This window comes from Caloenas nicobarica, chromosome 5 (assembly GCF_036013445.1).
Source record: "Caloenas nicobarica isolate bCalNic1 chromosome 5, bCalNic1.hap1, whole genome shotgun sequence".
NCBI lineage: Eukaryota > Metazoa > Chordata > Aves > Columbiformes > Columbidae > Caloenas > Caloenas nicobarica.
In genome coordinates, this window is record NC_088249.1 from 32,382,588 (window position 1) to 32,391,386 (window position 8,799).

Consider the following 8,799-nt stretch of genomic DNA (forward strand, 5'->3'; position numbering starts at 1 on the left):
TTAACAATCATCGTTCGAAGAAGTACAAATCAGATGTGTACAAAAATCTTCTTCTTCGAATCAGCTGAACAAGTTCTTTCCCATCTCCTGAATCTTAAAGAGGGTCACAAAATTTAGTACAGTTTTCATAAATGACAGAGAAGGCAGAGTAAATCTTTACATAAAATGTGGAAATATCCCTCTCAGTTTGAATCTAATTCATCCTGCTAAAGTCAGTGAAGGTACATCAGCATAAAATTAGAATAAGGCAGTATGAATCAAACACTTTCATATCTGACTTGCATCTTACTACTGAGTTATAACACAGCTTGTATATCTGAGTAGCTGAAGAAATAATGGCATATTTCTTGGTTACATGTAAGATAATCGATAAGAAGATTTTCAGAATAAATGTTGATAGGAAAAAGAGGTGCCAATAGAAGAAATTATTAGAAAGGGCTAATGAAAGTGTGAGATACAAAGACCCATTAAAATGATAAGAATGAGAAAATCTCAGATATTCTGTTATTTTCTGAGCAGCATTCTGTTTCATTAATGCTCCACTCTTTTTCATTGGTGTGGGGCTTGTTGTTGGTTTGTTGGTGGTGGTTTGGGGGTTTTTTTGGTTGGTTGGTTGGTTTGGTGGGGCATGTTGTGTTGTGGTTTTTTGGTGTGTTTGTTTGGTTGGTTTTGTTGTTTTTAAATTTATTATCAAGAGCATTACTTGCAAATTAAGGAACTGAAAGTAGAAAAATCATAGACTATTGTGACACATTTCTAAAGATCTCAACCTTTGTTTTTGTTTGATTAATAGATATTTAATATCTCAGCATGCCCAGCACACCGCTCCTGCAAGCATCATGGACCAAGCAGTAAAGTGAGTTCTCTGTAATTTGATCAGTCAGTGTCTACATGATAAAAACAATAAAAACATCCATGTCTCAAGCGTCTTAAACTTGGGGGTGGGGGGGAGGCAGGCAGGAATCAGTAAATTCTGACCTGTTTCATTACATACACCACGGTGACGGCGGGAGATTTAAAAGCGGTTGAAACTTGAAACTAGCACTCAGTCGTCGAGAGCAGCTGATCGGACCAGCTCGGCCGGAGCCGTCAGAGCGATCTCGAGGTAAGGAGAAGCGTGGGGGTGGGTTTCGGTTTCGGGACCCAGCAGCCCCTGGCAGCCCTTGCAAGAGCGGCTGAAGTGGCGTGGGCATTACCACGGGGACGGCGATCACACCCCCGCCCCTCGCCTTGAAAAAGCTTCAAGGAGGGCAGCGATGCGTCGCTGTCCACCAGGCACTGTGAGAGGCAACCAGCTTGTGACGCGGGTGAGTATCACCTACACTGTGCTGCAGCAGCACGTGGGGTAGCTCGTGCAGTAGGGTGCAGAGACTATCACTCCTCGCTTGTTAGACCCTCTTACCTACTGCCAGTGTCCCTGACTGTTGCCAGCCATGGTCTCCTCCAGGAAGAGAGCTTGCCTAAAGAAGACTGTGTCGACTCAGACGGAGCAACTGCCTCGAACTGTGGCTGTCCAGGTGTCCGGCTGCAGGGAGTGCCAGAGCCTGCTGCTGCCGGGGGAGGGAGGCAACATTCAGCCTGCGTGAGGTGCGAGCAGGTGCAAGATCTGCTCGGCATGGTTGCAAAACTTAAGGAGGAGATTGAGACACTGAGGTCCATCAGGGAATGCGAAAGGGAGATCGATTGGTGGAGTAACTCCCTGGCGTGCCAGGCAGACAGGCCCCAAGGGGGAACTCCCCAAAAGGTGATGGACCCCCTGCCCTGTCGGGCAGAGAGGGAAGATCTGAGAGAGCCCCTGCCCTGTCGCTGTCGGGCAGAAGTAGGGGGCCAAACAGCTGAGGAGGGTTGGAAGCAAGTTCCAGTTAGGCGTCACGGCCAGCCCCCCTCCCTACCTGCTTTGCTTCCCCGGGTGCCCCTCCGTAATAGGTTTGAGGCCCTGGATATTGAAGAAGATGTAGGTGAGGATGTGGTGCAAGGGCCGCCTACGAGGTCACATAGGAAGAGGCAATCCACTCCATGCCTCAAGACTGCCTCCAATAAAAAAGAAAGAAGGGTAATCGTGGTAGGCAATTCCCTTCTGAGAGAGACGGAGGGCCCGATATGCAGAGCTGACCCTCAGCATCGGGAAGTTTGTAGCCTACCTGGAGCTCAGATCAGGGACATGGCCAGGGCGCTCCCCAACCTGGTGCATCCAACAGACTACTGCCCGCTGCTGATCTTCCAGACAGATGGGGAGGAAGCGGCATCCCGTAGTCTGAGGGAAATGAAGAAAGATTTCAAGGCCTTGGGACGAATGGTGAAAGAGTCTGGGGCTCAAGTTATCTTCTCTTCCCTCTTTCCATTTTTGGGTGATGATGTGGGATGGAATAGAAAAATTAAGTCCGTAAATGATTGGCTTCGGGACTGGTGCTACAGGCAGGGCTTTGGGTTCTTTGATAACGGCTGGTTTTATAAGACACCAGTCCGGTCAGTGATATGTGGGAAAGGTTTATCCCACAGGGGTAAAAGGATGCTGGGACAGGAATTAGCAGGGCTCATTTGGAGGGCTTTAAACTAGATTTGAAGGGGGATGGGGTTGTAGCTGGGCTTGCATCAGTGGGGCAGCATGCTGGAATCCATAAAGACCGGGAGGCCCCTCAGGCCCCTAGGGTGAAATCGGTGTACTCGGCTCGCTCCCTGAAGTGCCTGTACACCAATGCGCGCAGCATGGGGAATAAGCAGGAGGAGTTAGAAACCTGCGTTCGGTCAGGAGATTATGATCTGGTGGCAATTACAGACATGGTGGGACAGCTCACATGACTGGAATGTGGTCATGGATGGCTATGTCCTTTTCAGGAAAGACAGGCCAGCCAAGCGTGGTGGTGGAGTTGCTCTTTACGTGAGAGAGCAACTACAATGTATAAAGTACTGTCCAGGTGCGGTTGAGGAGCAAGTTGAGAGTCTGTGGGTGAGAATTAAGGGGCAGGCTGGCAGGGGTGACACTGTTGTGGGAGTCTATTACAGGCCACCAGATCAGAGTGAGGAAGTTGATGAGGCCTTCTACAGGCAGCTGAGCGCAGCCTCACAGTCACAGGCCCTGGTTGTCATGGGGGATTTTAACTTCCCTGATGTTTGCTGGAAGGACTACTCAGCCAGCCAGTCTCAGTCTAGGAGGTTCCTCCAGTGCATTGACGATAACTTTCTGATGCAAATGGTGGAGGAGCCGACTAGGAGAGGTGCGCTGCTGGATCTCGTCCTCGCTAACAAGGAGGGTCTGGTCGAAGCAGTAAAGGTGGGGGGCTGCCTTGGTTGCAGTGACCATGAGATGGTGGAGTTCAGAATCTCCTGTGGTGGGAGCAGAATACCGAGCAGAATTGCAACCCTGGACTTCAGCAGGGCCGACTTTGGCCTTTTCAAACAGTTGCTGGAGGGAATCCCGTGGGCAAGGCTGCTTGAAGGTAAAGGCGCCCAAGATAGTTGGTTAACATTCAGGGACTGCTTCTACCAAGCTCAAGATCAGTGCATCCCGACGCGCAGGAAGTCAAGGAAGGGAGCCAGGAGACCTGCGTGGTTAAACAGGGAACTGCTGGGCAAACTCAAGTGGAAGAGGAGGGTTTACAAATCATGGAAGGAGGGGCTGGCCACTTGGGAAGAATATAAGGCTGTTGTCAGAGGATGTAGGGAGGCAACTAGGAAAGCTAAGGCCTCCTTAGAGTTAAACCTGGCGAGAGGGGTCAAGGAGAACAGGAAGAGGTTCTTCAAATACATGGCAGATAAAACTAACACCAGAGGCAATGTAGGCCCACTGATGAACGGGGTGGGTGCCCTGGTGACAGAAGATACAGAGAAGGCAGAATTACTGAATGCCTTCTTTGTCTCTGTCTACTCTGCCGGAGGCTGTCCTGAGGAGCCCCGTACCCCTGAGGCCCCAGAGGAAGGCAGGGCAATGGAGGAGTCTGCCTCAGTTGATGAGGACTGGGTTAGGGAGCAATTAAGCAATCTGGACATCCATAAATCCATGGGTCCAGATGGGATGCACCCGCGGGTGCTGAGGGAGCTGGCTGAAGTCATTGCTGGACCGCTCTCCATCATCTTTGCCAAGTCTTGGGAAACGGGAGAGGTGCCTGAGGACTGGAGGAAAGCAAATGTCACTCCGGTCTTCAAAAAGGGCAAGAAGGAGGACCCGGGCAACTATAGACCGGTCAGCCTCACCTCCATCCCTGGGAAAGTGATGGAACACCTTATCTTTGGTGCCATCTTAAGACATATCAAGGATAAGAGGGTCATCAGGGACAGTCAACATGGCTTCACCAAGGGGAAGTCGTGTTTGACCAACCTCATAGCCTTTTATGAAGACGTAACAAGGTGGATTGACGATGGCAGAGCAGTGGATGTGGTCTACCTTGACTTCAGCAAAGCATTTGACACCGTCTCCCACAGCATCCTACGGCAAAACTGAGGAAGTGTGGACTGGATGATCGGGTAGTGAGGTGGACCGCAAACTGGCTGAAGGAGAGAAGCCAGAGAGTCATGGTCAACGGGGCGGAGTCTGGTTGGAGGCCTGTATCTAGTGGAGTGCCTCAAGGGTCAGTTCTGGGACCAATACTGTTCAATATATTCATCAACGACTTGGATGAGGGAACTGAGTGTACTATCAGCAAGTTTGCTGATGACACCAAGCTGGGAGGAGTAGCTGACATGCCAGAGGGCTGTGCTGCTATCCAGCGAGATCTGGACAGGCTAGAGAGTTGGGCGGGGAAAAATTTAATGAAATATAACAAGGGAAAATGTAGAGTCTTGCATCTGGGCAGGAACAGCCCCAGGTTCCAGTACAGGTTGGGGAATGACCTATTAGAGAGCAGTGTAGGGGAAAGGGACCTGGGGGTCCTGGTGGACAGCAGGATGACCATGAGCCAGCACTGTGCCCTTGTGGCCAAGAAGGCCAATGGCATCCTGGGGTGGATTAGAAGGGGGGTGGTTAGTAGGTCCAGAGAGGTTCTCCTTCCCCTCTACTTTGCCCTGGTGAGACCTCATCTGGAATATTGCGTCCAGTTCTGGGCCCCTCAGTTCAAGAAGGATAGGGAACTGCTGGAGAGAGTCCAGCGCAGGGCCACAAAGATGATTAAGGGAGTGGAGCATGTCCCTTATGAGGAAAGGCTGAGGGAGCTGGGTCTCTTTAGCTTGGAGAAGAGGAGACTGAGGGGTGACCTCATCAATGTTTATAAATATATAAAGGGTGGGTGTCATGAGGATGGAGCCAGGCTCTTCTCGGTGACGACCAACAGTAAGACAAGGGGTAATGGGTTCAAGCTGGAACACAAGAGGTTCCACTTAAATTTGAGAAGAAACTTCTTCTCAGTGAGGGTGACGGAACACTGGAACAGGCTGCCCAGGGAGGTTGTGGATTCTCCTTCTCTGGAGACATTCAAAACCCACCCGGACGCCTTCCTGTGTAACCTCACCTAGGTGTTCCTGCCCTGGCAGGGGGATTGGACTAGATGATCTTTCGAGGTCCCTTCCAATCCCTAACATTCTGTGATTCTGTGATAGGACAGTTCTAATGACTTTGGACCAGTTCTGATTCACTTGCGCACCAATTTGGAGTACTATATTATATACCATTCATCATTATTACCAATAGTAGTTAAGGACATTCCACAGGACACAGTGTAATACAACTGTTTTCTCTCAAATATTTCTTCTTCTAGTCTTTTCCCAGCCTTTCAACCTTCACATGGAAGCACATCTAACTGTGTATTTATTCCAAAGAATATTGCAGTGATATAATCTGGTTGAGATATAACAAAGTTGAAGAAAAGGCCAAGTCAACCAATATTCTAGCTGATCAGAATTAATAGAAAGCAGTGTTCTGAGATGCTACAATATAAAAGCATTGTATTTGTGTTACATCAAGCAATCGCAGAGTGAAATGACCAATTGGGGTTATGAGTTTTTAAAAGAAAAAAAAAGAGGGGAAGAGAAATTAGGAAATTCTAAGAGCGTCCTTAATTTACTACTTCTGTTATCATCTGGTTCAGATTCAATTATCTGTTTTTCTTCAGTAAAGAAGGGCCTATCTGTTGATAGTTATGCAGTCATGTTATGAGGACAGTCAAAACTATGGTTTGCCTTTATTCTAGCAACAATAAAAAATCTTGGTTTTCCCAATCATGCTGTAAGTGTATCCCTTAAAATTGTACCAAATTATTTAAGCCCATATTTTTATTCCTACTACCTCCTTTAGGAGGTGAGGGGATATGTAGCAGCAAAGCACAGTTAAATACAAATGTATGCACACATGCAAATAAGGCTATGTAAAGGTGTAAGAGGCTGAGACTGGATGATAGGATAACAGGAAAATGCAGACTGGAAAGGGTATCAGTCCAAAATCATGCTCAAAGCAAGAACCAGCTATGAGATCAGACCATATCATACAGGGCTTTATCCAGTCAGGTCTTGAAAATTTTCAAGGAAGGAGAACACATAACCACTCTGTGCAACCTGCTACACTGCTTGACTGTCTTTGTGGTGGTGAAGTTTCTCTTTTTATCCAACCCAAACCTTTCTTGTTCCAATTTATGCCTGTTGTCTCTCATTCTTCCACCACATACCACTGAAGAGGCTGGTTCATTGTCTTGATAACCTTCCCATAAGTACTGTCAAGTTGCTGTTAGGTCCCCTGAATCCACCTCTCCTCCAAGCTGAAAAAGCCCAGTTCCCTGAGCCTCTCTTCACAGGAGACATACTCCAGCCCCCAGCCATCTAGGTGTCTCTCAGCTGAATTTGCTCCACTTAACAACTGCAGAGTGCGGCGTGTCCAGAACTGAACACAGGATCTACATGTGATCCAAGCAGCACTCTGAATAGAGGTGTGTGACACCTTCCTCAGTCTCCTGGTGCTGCTCTTTTGAATACAGGCTTGGGTACTGTTGGCTTTCTCTGCTCCCAGAGCATACTGTCATTTCATTCACAGCTCACTGCTCACCCCTTGCCAGGGACCCCAGGTCCTCTAAAACAGAGTTGCTCCCCAGTTAGTCTGACCCTGCATCACTGCAAGACTTTGCATTTGTCCTTGTTGCTCTCAGCCAGTTTCTTCAATCTACTTAGGTCCTTCTTGATAGAAGGCTTCTCTTGACTTTAATAACAAGTCATCTGCAAACTTGATGAGAGTGTACTCCATCTCCCACAAGTCAATGACAAAGATATTAAAGAGGATGGGTCCTACTCTAGACCCATGAAGTACTCCCCTGGTCACAGGCACCCAGGAAGACTACAGCCAAGAAACCACGACTCCCATACCAAATCATCCAACCAGTATTTCAACCATTTAGTTGTTCACTCATCTAGACCACAACATCCTAACGTGGGTACAAGAATATTGTGAGAGACAGCATGAAAAGCCTTGATAAATTCAAGGTTAATGACATGCACTTCTCTCCCCTATCCAGAAGTCCAGTCGTTTGGTCATAAAGCCAGTCAAGAGTCATCAGACATGATTACTCCTTGTAAAGGCATGCTATTAGTTACCTTCTTCACATGTCCAGAAGTGTTTTCCAGGAGACTCAATTCTCGTGGATCAACATGAGGCTGACTTGTCTGTAGCTCCTCAAGCTGTCCTTTTGGTCTTCTTCAAAGATGGGTGTAACATTTGCCTTCTTCCAGTTGTCAGGGACCTCCCTGGATTTCCATAACTTTTCAAAGATGATAGAGAGTGGCCTTGTAAGGACATCAGACAGTTCAGTCGGCAGCCTTAGATGCAGTATCTCAGGTTCCATGGACTTGTAAGGGTCATGTTTTCTTCAGTAATTCTTGTGTCACTTGTCACAAACCACTGGCAGTTCATCTCCTCCTCAATCCCTTTTACTAAACATAAATGTCTAAGAGACATTGCTCATGAAGACTGAAGCAAAGAAGACACTGAATAAGTCACACTTTTCTGTGTTGTCATTTGACAACCTACCCCATTCAGCAACAGGCCCACATTTTCCTTTTACAGCCTTTTACTACTAAAGTAGCAGTGCATGTTGGTCCTTATGCATTGACAGCACCCATCAGGATCTCAGCAGCGTGAAAATATCCCTTCTTCCTTCAAATATGCAATGGTTTGACAAACACTAATGGAAAAAAATACTCCTGTATTGGGTAGCTCAGGAAGAGTATTGCCAAATACTTGTACTCTTGAGATAATGTATTGTATTATCATAGGTTGGTACAAAAGGAATTGTGGTTTTTGCATTGTTGACATTTGCCATTTGATATTGGAACACATTTTTAAATAAATGTCGTTATGTTATACATAACTTTAATACTCTTTTCTCACTTTATGGTATTTTGCTACCGACTCATTACTTGCTGTCTATTTTGCATTTATTTTAGACTATGGAAATGATGTTAGACAAAAAGCAAACTCAAGCAAATTTCTTGTTCAAGTTCAAAGTGAAAAAGCTCAGTAAGTGGGTACCTCATGAGCTGACTGAAGATAAAAAAAAAATCATCATATGGAAGTGTTGTCTTCTACGCAACAACAATGAACCATTTCTTGATCAGATTGTGATGTGCGATGAAAAATGGATTTTATATGACAACTGGTGATGACCAGCCCTGTGGTTGGACTGAGGAGAACCTCCAAAGCACTTCCCAAAGACAAACTTGCACCAAAAACAGGTCACAGTCACTGTTTGGTGGTCTGCTGCCAGTCAGATCCACTATAGCTTTCTGAATCCTAGCGAAACCATTACATCTGAGAAGGATGCTCAGCAAATCGATGAGATGCACTGAAAACTGCAACATCTGCAGCCAGCAACTGTCGACAGAAAGGGC